General features: G+C 27.2%; 1 protein-coding gene across 6 annotated transcripts in view; it reads right to left on the reverse strand.

Annotated features, from left to right (window-relative positions):
• LOC107445918 (uncharacterized) overlaps positions 1 to 21,798 on the reverse strand; it is a 227,196-nt gene that overhangs the window by 121,546 nt on the left and 83,852 nt on the right. Inside the window, exon 2 of one of the 6 annotated variants that reach the window (XM_016060416.4) lies at positions 11,616 to 11,649. The exons of 4 other annotated variants lie outside the window; for them this stretch is intronic. The gene's annotated coding sequence lies outside the window, so the exon portion shown is untranslated. Of the gene's footprint in view, positions 1 to 11,615; positions 11,650 to 18,681; positions 18,920 to 21,798 lie in introns of those variants that run through there. One more of the 6 variants, XM_071183494.2, reaches the window with a different exon arrangement.

Raw genomic sequence — 21,798 nt, forward strand, 5'->3', positions numbered from 1 at the left:
TTTTTCTTTCTCAAACAATCTGTTCCAATTGTTCCAAACGAACGCATAAGAGAAAATATCTCCTCGGTGTTGGTCTCTCTTCCTGTCCCCACGCTTACCTTTTCTCTTTCCAACAAGCACATGAACAAAACCCTTTAGGTTATTAGCAAGTGACCGTACAATTAACGATAATTATTATGTCTAACTACAGCGCCCTCTGTTGATCAGGTTGAAATTTATAACATTAGAAAATATCCATTTTATTTTTTTTTCTTTCTCAAACAATCTGTTCCAATTGTTCCAAACGAACGCATAAGAGAAAATATCTCCTCGGTGTTGGTCTCTCTTCCTGTCCCCACGCTTACCTTTTCTCTTTCCAACAAGCACATGAACAAAACCCTTTAGGTTATTAGCAAGTGACCGTACAATTAACGATAATTATTATGTCTAACTACAGCGCCCTCTGTTGATCAGGTTGAAATTTATAACATTAGAAAATATCCATTTTATTTTTTTTTCTTTCTCAAACAATCTGTTCCAATTGTTCCAAACGAACGCATAAGAGAAAATATCTCCTCGGTGTTGGTCTCTCTTCCTGTCCCCACGCTTACCTTTTCTCTTTCCAACAAGCACATGAACAAAACCCTTTAAGTTATTAGCAAATGACCGTACAATTAACGATAATTATTATGTCTAACTACAGCGTCCTCTGTTGATCAGGTTGAAATTTATAACATTAGAAAATATCCATTTTATTTCATTTTTTCTTTCTCAAACAATCTGTTCCAATTGTTCCAAACGAAAGCATAAGAGAAAATAACGAATCAGTGTTATATAATTCGTTATTATAAAGCAATACTATAACGCTACCTCACGCAATATTTTATGATAAGCATATTTAAATCGAGAAGCCGATAATTTAAATTATTAGCCGTAGTAAAAGTATAAAACAGTAGATCAGTTATATTTACTTTTATTATAAGCTTTATGTTAAACTGTGCCAAGTCAATATATGCAGTTAAAATCATAATTATAAAATAGTAAAACGTCACTAGGAATTAACTTTTCGCACTATTATTAAATAATATTTAGGATGAAAAAGCAACCAAAAATTAAATATCTCTCTATTCTAAAAAAAAGTTTTTGCAGTTAATTTTGTCCCCTGAAAAACTTTTTAACTACGTGATGAAAATCTAAGATTAAGGAATCAATTAATTCAGAATCTTTCAGGGAAGACATTTAGGGCATTCAAATCTTTTACATAATTTTAAATTTTTATTTATTTTAGTTTTAAAGCACGATTTTGCAGTTAATAATGAAGAATAACCGCCGTTCACAACAGCCAATCACATGTCTGAAAACGGCAAGCTTAAAAAAGCGATTTACAAGTCTGAATTTTCTTTTTCAGAGATGCAACCAATCACAAAATAGTTAGAATTACATTCTTCAGTTTTACAACATCTCAACTTATTTCGTATTGATATATTGATTAATCTGATTATTTGTTTTCTAAAACGTTAATTCGTAAGTTTAATCTGGTTCCGGCATATAAGATAAAGTTGAATGACAAGGAATTTAATTAATATGCAATTCGCGATCGCAACGAACTATAGGGGGCGTTGTTGTATGAGACGCATACCTGCGATTTCTATATGAACCTTCATTCAGTTACTCTGGAGACGTCGTTAATGTAGCGTGTAGCATTGCAACGTTCCTTCTTTAATGTGGCTTATTAAATTTAAAAAAGAAAAATGCTTGATCTTCCTTCTTGTACAACCGAAAACAAAATGGTATCTCTTTTTATTAGAGAAGGAACATCCAAAACACATCGGAAAAATATTTGTACATTAACAGAAAAAAATATGTATATTCTTATAAGAGTTAAAACCTAATGCCCGAGAAATAGTATTACAAAATTTAATGATATAACATGAAAGGCCTATTTAAACTTTACATTCCATAGTTTTAAGAATCATATTACTTCAAAAATTAAAATGAACAAAAAGTATACATAAGCCTCATAATTTTATGAAATTTAATTTTGTAAACAAAGTTTTTTGACAACAATTTTTATCAAAAAATTTCAAGTTTTAATAAAAATCATTATTTAGAAACTAAGAAACGTATAATAAAGAATGTTGACGAAACAAAAACAAAAAAACAATTCTTTATTGTCGCCATTTTTAGTGCTACGAATATTCGTCTTTGGGATTTGTTAAAAACAAAACAAGATGCAATTTTATTTTTTCAGGAGGGAAATATTTTACCGAAAAAACGAAAATGTACCAATTCCCACAACATAAAACTTTATCTTGGTAAACGTACGGTTTGGAAATGTTATTTCATTTGGAATCTTATTCATCAGAGTTCATATGGCGATATGATTGTTTTGAATCTATGCTAAACTCTATATCGGCTCATTTTTCACCGAAATCCGATTAACTATTTTGATTTTAAATAAAGTGTTTTATTTTATGAATTGTCGCAAAAATTTTAAGTGTAGATTGGCGGCACTTAAAAACCGCCAAATCTGTAGCGGCGGTGGCGTTAATACGTAAGTACCGCATTTTTATTCAATACTTTTCTGAATCATATTATTTCAAACATTGGAATATACAAGAAGTATACATAAACACATAATGTTATACCATTTAATTTTTCAAAAGTATTTTGAGAACAATTTTTATCAAAAAATTATAAACTAAAAAACGGAAAATAAAGAATTCTTAGGATAAAAAAAACGATTTTAAGAATTCTTAACATTGAAATAAAAACTTTCATATTGTTTCTTTTTTTATTATTCTTATAGTTCTTAATCAGACGTAAAAAACCATTCTGTAGAGAACCATCATCAAATGAAAAAAAAATATTTACAAGCAAATTTTTTATTGTAAAAATCATTGCACTTACCTGATTTATGATTCCCGGAGAATTCCAAAATGATAAGTTCCTTGTTTGAAAACTTTATTCTCAAATAATAGATACATAGTTTATACCTTCATTACTTTTAGATAACATACTACACAGCAAAATTTTATAATTGATATGAATTTGAATATGTAGCTAAAAACAGAATAGCTAAATTCTAGTTGAACTTATTCTTTCAAAATTAAAAAAAACTTACCAAGAAAACGATTTAAATTAATTAAGAATCAGCACAAATGGCACTATTTCAAGTAACTTGGATAATTTTTTATTGTTGTTTTCCGAATTATATGGATACAGAAATATATACTATTCTATAACGAAGAAGAATATGCTATAACTACTATTACAATTCTGTATGTTCTGAATTCATATTTATTCACTGGAATGACGAAAGCAATGTTGACTTCACTTTAATTCGTAATGAATTGAAGACAGAAGAAATGCATTTTACCTTAATACACACATCTGTAACAGTATCCGAAATCGGAAGTCATCAGTTGCAAGTTTGTTGATAATAGAAATAAAAAATTATTGAGGAATTTTTCTTCAAATGTTTGGCGTGTTCTGTTCCTGAAAGATTTACTAATATTCTGGAGATTTTTTTCAAGTTCTTCGGCCTTTTCCTTAAGGAAATTTTGTTTCTTATTTGCTGCTAAAAAATGGCGTCTGATTCAGTCAATGACTTTGATGGAACTAAATGAAAACGTGATAAATTAATGTCCGATATTTACAGGCTCCCGCTAGACGGCGTACTCGAGCGTTGCGATCGCGAATACAGTAAATAAGCGAAGAGATATTTAATAATAAGAGGTTATAAGTTATAGTATTGATAAGGCCACACTATATGGAGTAGATAAATCAGACGGGAGAGAAGAAGAAGCTACTTTAAGGTATTCTATTGAATATTTAAACTCCATAAATCTCCCGGGACTGCCACCTCATCAGCTCAAATTAAAAGTTGGATGCATTGTAATGCTGATCAGGAACATATCTATTCTTGATGGCCTTTGCAATGGAACTCGATTGACTGTTCTTAAAATAGGGAAAAGAGTATTGACTTGCCAAATTGCTACTGGTAATAAAAATGGTAGTATTGTCAATCTTCCAAGAATAGAATTAAATACATTATCAAGTAATTCTTCCTTACCATTTGTGCTTTATCGACGACAATTTCCTGTTAGATTAGCTTATGCCTTAACAATTAATAAGGCCTAGGGCCAAACCTTCGATAAAGTTGGGCTATATATTGAACGGCCTATTTTTTCTCATGGTCAATTATATGTGGCATTGTCAAGATGCACAACGAAGGAGAACATTAAAATATTTATTAAAGATGATCCTGTCATTAACAATATTGTATATAGAGAAATATTATAACATATATATATAATGTCAAATTTATAAATGTATTTAGCGTAAAGAAAATGCTATTGGTGCATTGTTTATTTTAATTCCGCAAAATTAATGTTTTCATTTATAGTTATTTTGCTGAATATTATTAAAATATTTTTTTAAAAATTACCCTGTTCTTAACAATATTGCTTATTGAAAAATATTATAGTGTTTGCATATATATATATATATATATATATATATATATATATATATATATATATATATATATATATATATATATATATATATATATATATATATATATATATATATATTGAATTAAATGTGTTAAAAATATATTCATTTCTTTGGGACAAAGTCTGTATTATTGTGATTATCATTTTTTTAAACAAGTTTCATATTAAGATTATATCTGCACATTGATGTTAATTTCTGACAATTTTGGCTCATTTAAAGAACAAATAGGACATAGAAGGAACTGTAGTCAACGAAAAAAAGTGACATTGATATTGACACACTGCTTATTCTGCATTTAAGAAAATTAATTCTTTTCGATGATAACAGTTAATATTCAGTTTAATATTGAAATATATGAAATCAAAGCATTCTTGGTTTTGCGAAGCAAACCAAGCAAGAATTGCGAAGCAATTCTCCGGGGGTTGGCGAGCGTCAGCGAGCAGGGGGCGGAGCCCTCTAGTGGTTTAAAAAAACAAAAATGCACATGAAGTTTTAATGGTGACCGAGCGGAATTACTAGATTTAAATTTTAACCCAAGAGAATCGGAATTATATCGCAAAACCAAATCTCAAATCTATGTTAATTACAAATGAAACATTTTGAAATCGTTCAAATAAATGCTTTTTTAATTTAGATGTAACACTATTTATAGTCATAAACATAGCTAAAAATGGCTGTAGAAAACGTGGGTGTAAATATTTTAGATAAATCCTTCCATTTAATCACCTTAACAAAACTAATTATATTTAACAAAAAATATATTACATAAAAATTAAATTAAATTTCATAAATAAAAAACTTTCCTAATAAAACTAATTATTAATGAATAAAGCTATTAATTAATATTGAAAAAAAAGACTAATGAGTGGCTAAATAAATTTAAAAAACAATTTTCAAAGGAGATTTTATGAGACAAAAGTATTCTATTATTTTCTACTGTGAATGTAGAAGATTCATTTAATCCTCTGACGCAGATAAGACACCGATGTTCCTTTTATCTACTTTTTTCTGACGCTCTAATTACAAGAAAAAATATATTTGGTATTTTTTAAAAACAGTCTAATAGTTACTAAAAGGAATCTGTTAGATTATCGGAATTATATTAAAGTATGTTAGATGTTAAAGTATTATTTATATTAAAGTATGAAACAAAATAAATGTAGTTCGAAATTTGTTTTTCATTCCTATTTAAAAATTTATCTCAACAATTTATTTTATGCATCAAAAAAAATTTCACTGATGAATAACCGCTGATTTTAACTAAATAACTGCAAATAAGTGCAAAATTAATGTTTGGAAGTGAGCCGTGTTTAGAAGTTTAATTCAGAAAAAGACACCGATGTTTCATGCTATATTTCATAAACATAAATTACTATAAAGCTTAATCAGGGGTCTGTCCAGACATTTTGTGAAAGGTCCATTTTTTGTAAAATTGTGAAAAAATTACTCATAATTCGTGAATATAAAATAAACCTTAAGTCACATTCTTTCAACCAGGATCCTGCTTTTATGAATTTGTGCAAATAGGGTCCGGTTATTACAAAAAAAATTTCAAGCAGTTTTTAAATTGTAAAGAGATACGAAATTATGCTCAGCACTGTAAAATTATAATGAGAAAAAATTAAATTTTCAAAAATAAACAGCAATTGCTGCTTCTAAATTAGAGATGCAACATACAAATATTTGGTATTTAGTCTATACTGCTGAACTCAGATTATTCATTTCTGACGAATAATGGAAGAAGCGTTTGCTGAAGACAAAACTTAATTCGTTTACATCCATCTTTCTTGTTTTTTCCCTGGGAAGGGTTTATTCGATAAACAAAACAATAATGAAGATAAACAAATTCGTGAAGGGTCCGATTAAAAGAAAAATCACTTTGTGAAGGGTCCGTTTTATAGTTATAATATTTTGTGAAGGGTCCGTTTTTATGAAGATATTTTGTGAAGGTCCGTTAATTTCTTCTAAACAGACCCCTGGCTTAATATAATAGTTTTTTTACTTATTTTGAACTGAACTGATATAAAATAATGAAAAAAAAGCATGAAAAATATGTTTAATAATAATTCTGCTTCAAAGGTTTATATAATCATATTCTAAAGCAACGATCACCAAACGATCTGCGTAAAAATTTTTAATAAACAAGTTATTTGTGTGACAAATTTGGTTTGTCAGCCAAATTTCCCGCCTTCTTACAGACGTGAAATCAAGCGTTGATTGAATATCATTACTTTTATTATAATTATTAAGTGAACTTAGATAATCATTATCATCATTTGATCTTGCTTTCTCATCCTTTGTCAGCTTTTTGAAACGAAAATTTCAATGAAAATATATAGTGTGTGTTAATTTAAAAACGTGTCACGTAGAATAATTTTCCAATTGGAATAGTTTTTAAAGAACACTAAAACACATCAATTTGTTTTGGAAGGAGACATTTAAAAACCCTCTCTGTAATCAGTCATGAAACTTTCTCCCTTCGTTAAGAAAAAGGAGGCGGTGGTTTGTGAGGATCACAAAATTGTGTTGTTGTTGTTTCTAATGCTACTTGCCACACGGGCAAGCCTGCTTGGCGAAACCGAGCAAATTTAAGGCAGTCTGTGCGTTTCTTGTTTTTCAGTGACGCCATCTATGGCCAAGAATTCGACTTCTGCCACACGCACCTGTTTATAGGGCGGACCCATTCATACATCCATTCATTCATCCACAGATCGTAATTTTGACCTGAATCAGAGAACGATCGATCTCCAATCCAGTACTCCCAGAGGTATTGATTTGTTATGGGAACATGGAGGACTTTTGCGGCTCGACAGATTTACTACTTCGGCCGGCGGGGTTCAAGCCCACGAACTCTCGGACATGGGCCCAGCGCCCTTACAAAATTGTTCAAAGAAGAAGAGGTAGAGCCGTCTGGCACTTGGCAGGAATTTTGATGGCACTTGGAAAGCACATAAATTAGCAACAAAAAAAAAATTAGATGCTTAACAATTAGATATTTACTTTAAAAATTTTTTAAAGAAATTCATCTCCAATGCCACCATGGCGGATGCATGTCACAATCGTGATTTTAGGTGTTATTACGACATTTTCTAAGACATAAGGGTTACTAATGAAAGTCAAGGTTGTAAGGGCGATTGAATTTTTCTTTATACGTGAGCGCAATGAGATGTAAAAAGATAATCCAAACTAAATTTTAAATTAAAGAAAGAAAAAAATTACGATTGTATGTAAAATTTGTTCATTGTCAAAACAATTAGCTCAATTGTTCAAATTGATGAATTATGTATAACGGCTGTAAAAATCCCCTTGTTTCTGATTTAAGTATTTCTGTTATTAAAGATAACAAGTTAATATAAATGAAATGGCTGATAATGTTCAGCAAGATGCTGCCAGACATAAATCTTAACATCAATATCAAAATTTTTAAAAATATAAAAAAATCAAGAGATAAAAACAGTTTCCAATTTGAACTCTTATATGGTATAAGGTTACGTTATATATAGTTAATAAATAAAATTAACTCTTATTTACAAGTATTAAATAAAATTAACTCTTAACACTTATTAAATCTTTTTCTAGTTCAGCTCATTAATTTTTTTTAAATCTAGTTAATTGTTCATTTAGATGCGGTAAACATATTAAACAAAACCGTGTAAAAGTAATTAAACGTTTAATAAAAATGTATTGTTTTTTTTTTTTTTTTAAATTTTCTTTTTGAAGAAAAAAAGATGAATGAGAAACAACCACGAGGGTTGGCAAGCGGAGCGTGCAGGGGCAGGGCCTAATAGTTAGACAAGATATACAAATAATTTTTGTGGTATAATTTATGACAAAAAAACTATGGAATCGTGGAGATTCTCGTGGTCTTCCTCTCCATGTAACTCAAAATGCGGGTAAGCTCCATCAAAAAGTCCTCCACGAAGGCAAATTTTTCCCAATTCCAGGAGTTCCCTTGTCTTCTGGATTGGGTTCACAATTACAAGGCTACGGAGTTGAACATTAGTAGTCATAAACCCAAAAATTGGGTCAGCTGTTCAACGATGGTTATAAAATATATCATGATTAAGTGAAAAACAAAAGTTTTAAACTTCAAACCAGAAAACATTTCCCAAAAGGCGGTAAATTGTTTTCTCAATTTTTACTGTTTTCCTCCTTAATATATATTTTTAATTAAATTTAATTTTAAAAGAATTTATAAACTATTTAAATAAAATTAATTATCACGTAAAAATGTCCTGATTTTTATTTATAAGTATTTCAAAGTCATAAAATAATAATATATGTACAGGGTTTAAGAAATACGCAATTCATTGAAAAAAAATCGATTAACTTCGTGAAGTCGAAAATGCTATGAAATAATGCACAGTACTTTTTAAAAATTCAATTTATAATTAATTTTTAATGAAAAATTTTATTGTTTAGAGGTTTTAATTTTCATTATCTTTAAAATTCATTTTAAATCTAAAAAGCTATGGCTGAACCAAGTGCTAAGACACTTCAATTTTTTCAAAAAATTAAGCTAATAGATTTGTACAAACTTCAGTTTTCGAAACTGCGATTTTACGCATATATATGCTTTAAATACATAATTTGTAACTCATATTTATATAAGGAGTGTAAATCTTCAAGGGCATTAAACTTTCCCTTCCTCTATCGTAGAGTTAGTCTTTTATAAGACATAAGAAATAAAAAGAAGACGGTTAAATTGGAAACGTTCCATTGTGTATAATAGAATAAAGACTAAAACTTAGCTAACTGAAAGTTATTAGGTATTTCTAGTGCGTCTGCCAAGTAGTCTACTAAAATGTATACAATTATCAGGGGTGATTGTGGGCTCAAATAAAAAGTCCTGAAAATTTCTTGAGTAAAATCATTCAAAAAATTTATATCTTCATAAATTTAAATCATTGAAATTTTCAAATCATGATATTCTAAATGAATTATATGCAGCATAATTTAAATGAATAATTATGTGTAAGTTTACTTTTATCTCTAATCACATTTATTATTCTAACAGAAAAAATATTTACAAATGAAAGAGATGCCTAGTATAAATTCTCGTTCTAATATCTTTAAATAAAATATACAAGAATTTTTATACATAAATGCGATCGGTGATTTCTTGAAACTTCTGGACTTCGGATTTCCGGAAACTTTCGGATCGCAATTAGCGAAAAATCCGGGAATCCGGATTTTTTCCGGAGCACAATCACCCCTGATTTAATTATATATATTTATAGCTAGTTTTTTTTTAGAAAAAAACTTGTTTCATTGCAAACATTACGACTAATATGTAAATATATTAATTCTATAATTCGATAATTAAATTTCAGCCCTTGTTTATAGTTTAGTTAGTATTTTTAGTTACTTTGTTTATAGTTCAGTTAGTTTTTGTTAGTATTTTTAGTCTGTATATATGGTTACATATTATATTAGTTTAGATATTTATACTAGTTTTATAAGTCACCAAATAAAATTCTGTCTCTGACGACTGTTTGTTATGGATGGAGCATAATATTTTCCGCTTCATAGATGTAAGGAAAACTTAAGAATAAAAAACTATTCAGTTCTTAATATTTTTATCTCTGGTAAACTTAAAATTCTAAATCATGCACATTTCGTACAATATTTTGCAATAATCAAAAATTTAAAACAAAAATGCTGAAAAAATTTTAACATTTTTTTAGCGACCCAATATTTGATACAGAAGTTAATGAGAACAGTTTTACAAAGAAACAACTACATGAACATAGCATTAAAGTACGATTTATTAATTTTTAAAAAAAGATAAAAAAATTCATTGTATCGATAAGGAACAAAATTGCATCAATAAGAAATAAAAGGATGCTTCATTTAAAAAAGTTCCTTTAGAAAGGCAGCGTCCCACTGATGTCTAGTTTCTATAAGAAAAATAAAATTAAAAAAAATTTCTAAAAGAGATACAATAAACATACGATTCTAAATATCATTTGCTTCAGTTGAATTGAAAAACTTCTAAGTTTCCATTTACTCCTCATTTCACACAGCTTTTATACCTAACTGGAGAAGAATTACCCAATCATTGATGAAATCAGGGTGCTTGAGTCACTGAAGTTTAGGAGTTCGTCACGCTAAAGTCTCTTAGACTTAAGGTAAAGAGAATCTAATTTAGGTTTTCTTGTTTGTTTTACGCACAATCGTTCGTTAATAAGTATTTCATAACTTAGTAAGAAGGAGTTTAATTTTCCGGAAAAGAATTGGCAAAGAGAGTTTAATTTTCATGTAAATTTTTCAAAAATAATGATAATAACAGCCTATATTTTCTCCTTTAAGTTCGAGAGAAATATAAGAAAATAATCAAAAACAACTTCACAAATGAGAAGAAATAAAAAGGCAAATGTATATACATTTTTAAACTATAATTTTGGTCTGTTAAAAAGAAGGAAAAAAATATTTTTAGAATTTGGTGTTCTATTTTAGCAAAATATAAAAATCTCCTGAGATTATTTAAAACTTTATATTTAATGGAATTCTATGTTGATAGCGAGTTTTTGAATCTATGTTAAGAAGGTAAAATTTTGATTAAATGTTTTTCTACAACTACCGAGAAATAAATAAGAACAGACTGGATTTTTGTAATTAATAAATATTCTTCACAATGATGCTTACGGTTTACCTCATCACAAATAAAGGCAGAGTTTCATTTCGGGATTTACAAAATACGCCCGGCATAACACAAAAAAATGCTTAATAATCAATCTAGATACAAGTTTGTTTGTTTTTTTTTTAAATTGCATACAATGTTTACATATTAGTTATGTACAATATTTTTAAAAAATTTATAAATACACAATTTAATACAAAATATTAAGTATCTAATCTAACAACTAAACAAATATTTCAGTACTTTCCATCCTGTATCAATTGACTAGCACTTTTAATTATTTTAAACAATTTTAGACACAACGATAATGAGTTTTCAGTTCTAATATTCTATTAATTAAACGTTTGAAGTTATTTTGATAACAAAGCTTAAATTATAATAAAAGTTCTTTTTAACATTCGTCTTAGATAACAATTTGTAATTTCTAATATCTTTACAATTTTAAAACACTTATGCATCAAAAAACACTTACATCTAACCAGATTCTAAAACGTCCGCATCAAGAACTGTAATGAGAATATATAATTGCAATTAGCTAGTAGAAAATGATAATTATGAAATAAACGAAATATTGGCAATTTTTTTTTCAGTAATTAATTACAAACAACAGACATGAATTAAAAGCGACTACTGATGCAGATCGAATCATAGTTTCGAATTTCAATCCGGAGATTACTTTATAAATGCCATTAAGCAATTCGAAATCTTTTCCTCTCTTAGTCAAAAACTAGTATACCATTGTTCAATTCAGCGATTTATTTACATAATATATGACACAAAGTGTTTGTTAACATATAACCAAGTTTTTATCTTTCTATCCTATTGATTCACTCAACAACCGCCATTTAACAGTGAATATCTGCTTCATAATTGGTCAGAAATAATTCTATCGCACTTATCCTTGGAATTCTAACTATCGTGCTAGTCACGTGACAAGATACGTTTGTAACGTTGCAGTTGAATCGGGGAACGGACATTTTTGGTATAAATTGTGCGATAACTAGTAGTTCGATCGAATTTGTTTCAGTTGCATAAGGGTCTATTAGTGTATCCTCACGATTCTATTATTCTCAAGCGCTTCTGGAGTCATGTCAATTAGATGTCCGTCTTAAGTAACTTGAAACCTCTACCTTGAGAGCTTTAACATGTTCGGCTATTTTTTAATCCATTTTTGTTTATCAATTTGCGTCATACTTTATTGCAAATTAGTGTTTTATAATTTCGGATGATGCATCAATTATTACAAACAAAACGTTTTTTATCACCTATATTTATTTTATATCTTTTAAAGAAACAATATTTTTTAATTGAATGAATTCTGATTCCTTTGAACTGCGGTATCATTAGCAAGTTTTGTCTGATGTACGATTACGTTAAAAATCGTCTGCTTTAATAATATTTTTTCCGTTTGGTAAAAAAAATAAAAGCAAATGATTCCTACGCATAGGATTATTTATTGTTAAAAACAGACGATATTTTATGCTGTTTTTACGTTTTGTAATCATTAATTTTCTTTTACGTTAGTAATTTGGTGATTTTAATAAATCTTTAGTTTATTATATAATTTGGCTTAACTTCAATAATTTTTTCAACATTTTTTTCCATTAATTTCGCGTTTTACAATCGTATTATTAATTTTTCTATCTATTTATCCATCGTATTTATGATTCATTTTTTTAAATAAAAGATCTTAACATATTGCACTTTAGTTTGTTTTTTAAACGTTCCTCAGTTAATTTAAAAGATGATTTAATTTCAATGCGATACAGATTATTTGTATAATATTTTCATTATTTTTAATTTTTTAGGGCAATTTAGTTAGTGAAAAATCGTTCTTTTATTTTATTAAATAAGTTCTCCCTTTATTTTTTGTTACCTGGCAGCTTTGTTTCATATTTTAGGATAATTCATTTATCTTATAGCTAAGGATTAAAAATATAACGTTTTTATCCTTTATTTATTTTTGCTTGTCTGTTGATAAAAAGAATTATTTTTTTAGTTATTCTATTTTATTTAATTTAATAATTATGGATGTAAAGATGTTGTGCATAGGGGAGAATAAAAGGTATTGGTGGCATATATTATTTTATTTCTAAACAACATGATTATATATGCACATAACAAATTCACAGACACAACATAAACAAAACTAAATAAGAAGAATTAACTAAGGGGAGCACTGCAGGGCAAGCTTTTTAATCGTTCGTTTACTACCACACTCTCTCACTGTCTCTGACTTTCTTTTCTAGTTTCTCGCTAGGTGGCGTTGCTAGTTCGCTTCTCCATATGGATTAATTTTAAATAAATATGGATTGTTCAGATATTTGTTAGTTTTTTATCATATGTAATAATATGTTTTTATAAAATACATTTTAAGTTAAAATTGTGTTGTTGTTTTTTTTTAATAATTTTCTTCTTAAACTAGTATCTTTCCATCAAGTTCTGCAATCGTTCTGTTGCTTATCTTTTCCATAATGAATTTTTTTTATCCATGCTAATATGTTGGGTTTTAATTGTTTATTACGTTTTCATTTTTAAAAATGTTCTTATGTTGATTAAATGCAATTTACTTCATCTATACACAGATTCTTTATATATATTTTTTAGAACTTATCAAGAATTTTATTTTTATTTATTTTTTTTTTAAATACAGCCTAGTAAATTCCCTTTCATTTATTATCCCTTTAAGACACGTTTACAGTTCTGACAATCTGTTTTAATCAGAGTAAGTACAGTTAAAATCATTTGATTTTTTTTAAATAAAAATAATTTATTTATGCTTTCTAAGAGATGCAGTTTTATTTATGATTCTAATTTTCATTCTAATTAAATATAAATTCTATGATTTTTTTTTAAATCCTGGAATTTTAAACAAATCTACCTAGAAAAGACAGGGAAAAAATTTCTTCGTTTCAAGAATGAACTCTGTGAACGTCATTATTTTACGGTTACTTGTTTTTTTTCAAAAGATAAGGCAAGATGAAAAAGTTTAATTGAGATTTTTAATGTTTAAATTTTTTTTTGTTGTTTAAAAATTAAGAACAATATTTGGTTTGGTTTCAATCTAGCTTTTTCTTTTTTAAAAACATTTGTTTTTATAAACGGTTTTATGACGACACGCAATTAAGAGGGTTTCTATTAGACTTCATTTTTCACTTATTTTTTAAAGTACGGTAATTGGAAAACTGAGACATCTTTTTTTCAAAAATTAAGATCGATTTTAATTTTTTCTGTTTAGATTTTGTATATATTTTTTATAAGCGTTTTAATGATAGCACTGTATTTTTAGATTATATATCTCTTAACGTTTTATGGATAATTTTTAATCGGAAAATATTATTTGTAGCATTGAAAATTTGTTTTAAGAATTAAGAGGATGTTTTTTATTTCCCTTTTTCTTATTTTCAACTTTACCACTTTGTTATTTTTTTATTATTATTACTCAGCTTTTTATTTATCTTAAATATTTATAATAATCTTAATATCTAACTATCTTTTTATCTTAAATCTTCATTAAAATTTTATTTCTCAGATTTTGCATTCAAGAAAATATTTATTCAAATAAAAAAATAATTGTGTATGTTGCTCTTTTTTTATTTCGTTTTTTTTTTTTTTTTTTTTTTTGTATTTTGTGAATATAATTTAGCATGTGCGTATCAGAAATTTTCTCGAAGAAATTCTCCGGTTTAATTTTTTGAAACCACTCATTTTGGACGAAATTATTTACATTTTTAAATTTAGTGGCCAGAATTTTTTAGTATGTAATAAAATATTTTTAAAAATCTACTTTTTATTTTAATTTGTAATTTAATACTTTAGTTTTGTACAATTTGATAAAAAATCTGACAGAAATATTGTTCCTACAAACATAAAAGACTCCTATATAAAATTTTTATAAAGTTGCGGCCCGCCATTTGACTGGTGTTTTTAATTGCGGCCCCCGGCCTCATGTGGGTTGGAAACCCCTATAGAAACTATAAGATCTTTCACCGTGAAGTTTCATTTATTTCAAAAATATCAAATAGAACCTTCATCCTCTAAGTTTTTCAACTATTTATGCGTGTTTTTATTTAGTTTTTTAAAAATTGCATCTTAATGCATGTCATTGTATAGCCACTGAGAGTCAAGGCTTCTCAGTAACTTTGTGACGTCATCCTTGGAAGTGCAGATTTGTATGAAGAGAAAACTGGAATAAGTTAGTTCATATTTTTTATGAGCGAAGTAAAATATTTTTGCTTTAGCTAAGTAACTGGAACTTAAATACTTTAAAGTGGCGGATTTTCAGTTTTTTTATTAGAATACAATATCATATATTTTGTTATAATTCAAAAGAATAAAAGGACTATTTCAAGGTTAGACACATAAGGTTGTGCGATTTCGGAGGAAATTTATCCCATCAGTTCTTCACCACGTTTTATGACGTCACCTACTCATAGATCTTCGCCGTATTTTTAATTCGCTGTAACTCCTTGAATGCTGTTGTAAATTATTTAAATATAATCTCAGATTAAGGTTCTTGTTAATGTTACTTTATTATGAAAAATATAAATAATAAATGGGTAGAATATTTAGTTACAAAAACTATCGATACAATTTAAATATTATTAAAAATAAGTTCAATTTTATTTGAATTCGCATTCATGAAAATTCAGTTCATTGAAAAAAGTTTTGCAATAAAATAAGTTTTAAACATTAATAAATTTTATCAGAAAAAAATATTGTAAGATGAATTAAATTCAAAAAAGTAATGAATTTAACTATATTATATAAAGCACCAACCAGCTATAAAATTTAATAGATATTATTTTTATTAATATTGGTAATTTTATTTTTCCACTTTTTCTTTTTCTCCAAGATTTTCAGTTTCTTCCAATATCCTAATAAATTATAAATTTTTCACCAGATGGAACCCAACCTCACGTGCAATGTTTTGAGTTAAGTTGTGTATAAGTACAGATCTAATTTTTACATTGAAAATATAAAGGTAAACTTTACATTTATCTTTAACATAAAGAGCTTTTTCTTTAACATCAATCAGATTCTATTAATTCCAAAATTTCTATTACATAAGAAAATAACTACTAGTGAAATTGCATTTGAATTATCTATTTATGTTTAGAACAAATTGAAAGATAAAACAAAATCTGATACTTGAAATAGTAGCTAGCATTACAAATAAGCATCTAATGAGGTCATGACGTCATAATTTCGCGTTCTCTGACGAAAGAGAAAAAAAACCTTGGTAAAAAGCAAACCTTACTGTTTTGTAACTTAGGTTCTATTTGATGTTGTTATTAACAATATTATTTGCATTTCAAAATAGAAAAGGATTTTATACAAAAAAAATTCTTGTAAATAAAATTCCAGAACTCATCCAAATTTGAAAAATTGCAAATTTAATTTTAACTGCTCAATGATTAAGGGGTATTCTACGAACAATTATTTTTTTTTTTATATAAAATTAAAATAAGCATCTTTTTAATTGCATGACACGCACACTTTAATGAAAATCAATTAATCATCAAAAAATAACAATTAATCTTTAAAAATATATAAACATTTTTAAGTCCTTAAAGCTGTAAGTTTCTACAATATATTTCGCGAAAAAATTAATAAATAAAAGATTTTTCTTTAACATTATGGTTCCTGCAGTAAATCTGCGCATTCATTTGCTTATATATCAATTTTAATAATTCCCATGGCTTTAATATCAATTATAACAATTTTTCCATAATTTCCATTCCTTTATGTAAAATTAATTAGAAAAAAAATTCAAAAAAATATTGATATTATGTAATATATAATATAAATATCGAAATAATGCAGTAAATCTGCTCATTCATTTGCTTATATATCAATTTTAATAATTCCCATGGCTTTAATATCAATTATAACAATTTTCCATAATTTCCATTCCTTTATGTAAAATTGATAAGAAAAAAAATTCAAAAAAATAATGATATTATGAAATATATAATAAAAATATTGAAATAATGCAATAAATCTACGCATTCATTTGCTTATATATCAATTTTAATAATTCCCATGGCTTTGATATTAATTATAACAATCTTCCATAATTTCCATTCCTTTATGTAAAATTGATAAGAAAAAAAAAATTCAAAAAAATAATGATATTATGAAATATATAATAAAAATATCGAAATAATGCAATAAATCTGCGCATTCATTTGCTTATATATCAATTTTAATAATTCCCATGGCTTTAATATCAATTATAACAATTTTCCATAATTTCCATTCCTTTATGTAAAATTAATAAGAAAAAAAATTCCAAAAAATATTGATATTATGTAATATATAATATAAATATCGAAATAATGCAGTAAATCTGTGCTTTCATTTGCTTATGTATCAATTATAATAATTCCCTTAGTTTTTTAATATCAATTACAACAATTTTTTATAATTTCCATTCCTTTATGCAAAATTGATAAGAAAAAAAAATTAAAAAAATATCGATATAACGTATTATATAATATAAGTATCGAAATAATGCATAGATATGTTATACCATGCTTTAAAAATTTTAATAATTTTCAAAACGCTTATTTAATGAGCATTTTTATTTTTGGTTGATAGTGGAAATAATGTTCCTACTTCAACAGAAAAAAAATCCCTAGGGATTCAGATAACATGTAAACATCAAAAAAGCATGCACGTGAAAAACTTTTGTTTTTGTGTTTGAAAAACCACTGCCTTTTTTTCCAAAAAACGCTCAAAACTTTATAAATTTATGAGAAATTAATTTTTTTCAGTGTGTTTGGAATTATTTGAAAATTTAAAGTAAGCAATAAATTATTTTTTAATACTTTTACCTATATTTGGTTAATGTGACGCCTTAAAATTAAATTATGATATCTAATAATTAATTTTAATGTCGTCGACTCCATCACAAGATATACCAAAGCAATTTATCTGTTAGAAAGGAATTATGCTATATGAAGCATGAACAACAGTTTCATTAAAAAATAATTTAAAATTATAAACCAAAACAATGTAAATAACGAACAAGAACTTTAATTCATTCCTATTGGGAATTTTTCTGAATTCAAGTAAAATATGTATTTATGAAATTTAAATTCGACAAATAGTATACTATAATCAAGAATAAATAAGCTTTAAGTGACAATCAACATTCTTGAAAAAAATTTCTTTCTTTTAGAAATAAAACTGAACTGTTTATTTCACTGGCTTTTTTTAATATATAACAAAAAGGTTCAGCTATAATGACATAAGAAATTTATTTTCGAGGATAGTTTTATATTTTGTCCGAATTCATGAATATTTACACAAAAAAAAAATGATATTGAAATTTGTTTTATTTTACGACCAAAAGTTTTACAGAAGTATGAATATTTTGCTAATTTTATATTATAATATCCGCTAAAAAACAATACAGAGTATTCGGAACATTGCAAACTTTAAAATGCGACTTCCTTTATTATGTAATTAAGAAACCTATTATAAAGTTTGAAAAAACGAATATTAAAAAACAAAAGATAAATAACACTTACTCGGCTATTCACTGCTACTTGGTAAACGTCACGTAATCCATTTTCGTTAAAATCAGATGTATCGTATCATGCAAAGATCGCATCATGAGAAATTCGCAAACTTTTTTTTACATATCCATTAATATAATAATAGATATATAGAATAGTACAACCAACGGACAACCGAAATTTTTAATTGTTCCATGACAAATTTTTAAAATTGGCGACTACACAGTTGAAAACTACTGTTTGTGACGTCACTGAAAGACCTTGGTGATCTCAAAGGCCTTATTTCTCGGTAGTTGTCGCCAAGGGACTTTATGCCAACTGACGAACGATTAAAATAACCTTCACCCAAAAGATATCGCTTTTGTTCGACATAATTTTTGTGCTATTTTTAAAACATAACAGAAGATACAAAAATAAACTGCAAAATGAGATAAGAAGGAGAAAAAAACAACAATTAAGTGTTACAACTTGTAAGCAACGAGTTTCATAATGATGCGATCGTAAGGTATTAAGTTTTAAAGAAATCAATGCTTAGAAAACATATATTTACTTGTTGAGATGTTGCAGTTTCATTGTTGTTTATTGCAAGTAGATTATTTATTTCGCCGAAAGGTAAAATTAAAATCTAGAAGTATAAAATTTAGAATTCTTTTAAAATAAAGATGGAAAATTTTGTTATATTTTTTAAAAAAAAGATATATTGAAATTCATTAATCAATAAAATTTTCAACAATGAGTTACAAAAAGGTATCGAGAATTGCAAACAAAAACAAGCTGAAATATTTATGATCTATTTTGCAATAGTTGAAAGTTCCTGTTTCATTCTCAGAATCTCATTAACTACGAAAAATCATGCAAGCAAACAGTAGAGATTTTGATGAAAGCAACACAAAAGAATGCATGCATAAAATATGCGCATATTTTATTTTAAAAATAAATAGAGAATCTCTCTCTATCTCTTTTTGTAACATCGGACTGTAGAAAACCAAAGCTTTTTAAAGCTTTGAATTGAAATTCATTTTTTAATCAAAAAAATTTATAAGGAAAAATAAACAACTCCTCACCTGACAAATTTTAATGGGATTTTATTTATTGATTTACACAAGTCAAAACAGAAAAAAAGTTAGAGCGCTACAGCTGTCAGTAAATAACAGATTTTGGAAGAATACTACTACACTAATATCACACATTTAAAATTAGAATATAATGGTATATTAAAATAGAATATATAAATTTAAAATAATCCATATCGTATAGGTTGCAGACGATACACTACTCAGAAAGAAAAAACATTTTTTAAAAAACACGTGACTAATGAATCACGTTAATACAAAATAAGACTATCTCTCCTCGGAGTTGTCATGGATGATAAGAAGCTTATTATTTATGATTATTGAATGAGCTATGCAATAACAGTAAATAACTTTCATCGTTAAACATAGATCTTTGCTTTACATTTCTTCAAAATATTTTTTATTGCAAAGGAAGGTTTTTTTCCAAAAACGTACCCCAAGCAATGGTATTAGGAATAAAACATGTTAATTATAATCTTAAAATTTGTTTTATTTTACCTTACTTTATGACCGGCATTGAACAGCCACTCAATTACGAGTTTACGACTATCAATGTACAATTGCGTAGCCTTGTAATTTTGAACCCAATCCAGAAGACAAGGGAGCTCCTGGATCAAGTATTGGGAGAAATTTGCCTTTGTGGAGGACTTTTTGGTGGAACTAACCCGCATTTACGTTACATGGAAAGAAAAACCACGAAAATCTCCCACGTTTAGCCTGACGGCAAAGGGACTCTAACTCATGATCCGTCTACCACTGAGGATATTTTACGTCCGCACTGTGAGCCCGATGCGGAATTCAAATCGACGTTGCCGTCACTGGGATTCGAACCAGATTCACTTTATTGGAAGGCGAACGCTCTATCCCCTGAAAATTGTTTTAAGTGCCACAGTTTCGTACATACAAAAATTACTGGTAGGCCAATTCGCCAAATAACTAATTATTCGAAAATAATTATCCGCTGTCTGGAGCAAGTTGGCATCTCTGCTGTCGTGGTGTGAACGAAGTAATAAAATAGCATTGTAAGGTTTGCAAATAAATATTAACCTCGTTTTTCAGAATTCATTGATGAAAATAGATTTTTTCAAAAATAATTATAAAATAAAAAAATAAACAAAACGACGTGTTTCAAGCTGTAAATTTAGAACTGTAAATAAATTAAATTTCTAAAATAATCCGTGATGTTTTATTTCAAAACATATGGCTATGTAGCATTTGTAAATCAAAAAAACACGTAAATTACAAATCGCGATTAAAATTTCTAAAATGCGATTGAGATGATAATTTCGGAAATTACCATTCGAGATGTGCGATTTGAAAATCACGTTAATTATGAATAGTTACGTGTAATGTAAAGATATGATTCATGATTTCTTGAAAATATCAATAAATTAATGAGTATGATGTATTTTATTCCAAGAATTATATTCGAACGATTCGATTTTTTCGAACGCAGCAGTACAACTGCAACAAGTACGATGATACTGTTAAATTAAATATAATGCCTGTACATAAAAAAAAACTACGATAGTACTGTAATATTAAAAATTAGTTTCAGTATTATGACAAAAAAAGAAAAAAAATACCTTCTTTAAATCAGACAATTCCATTTCATTAAAAATGCGCAATCAGGGCATGTAATATCAATTCATTGCGATCGTACCTAATTAAAAAGCAAATTTGAATATTTTGAAACCAATTTTAAATACTGAATACAGTAGGGGCGCACAACCTATGTCCTGCGGGCCACATGCGGCCGGTCGACAGTTGATGCGCAGCCCCCGGGACCTTCTGAACACAGTAAAAATTTCTTTTAATTTCGTTTTTGTTTAAACATTATAAATTTTCTTTCATTAAAATATTAAATTCAAATTTATATTACTCTATAAAATACGTATTTTTTTTTTTTTTTTTTTTTTTTTTTTTTTGCATTTTCATTCTGTAAGCTTTTTTTTGGTTAGAATTTATATCACCCCTCCCAATATATATATATATATATATATATATATATATATATATATATATATATATATATATAATACAAGAATTAAACACT

Source organism: Parasteatoda tepidariorum, chromosome 7 (genome assembly GCF_982258835.1).
Source record: "Parasteatoda tepidariorum strain Cologne lab strain chromosome 7, Ptep-v5.0, whole genome shotgun sequence".
Classification (NCBI taxonomy): Eukaryota; Metazoa; Arthropoda; class Arachnida; order Araneae; family Theridiidae; genus Parasteatoda; species Parasteatoda tepidariorum.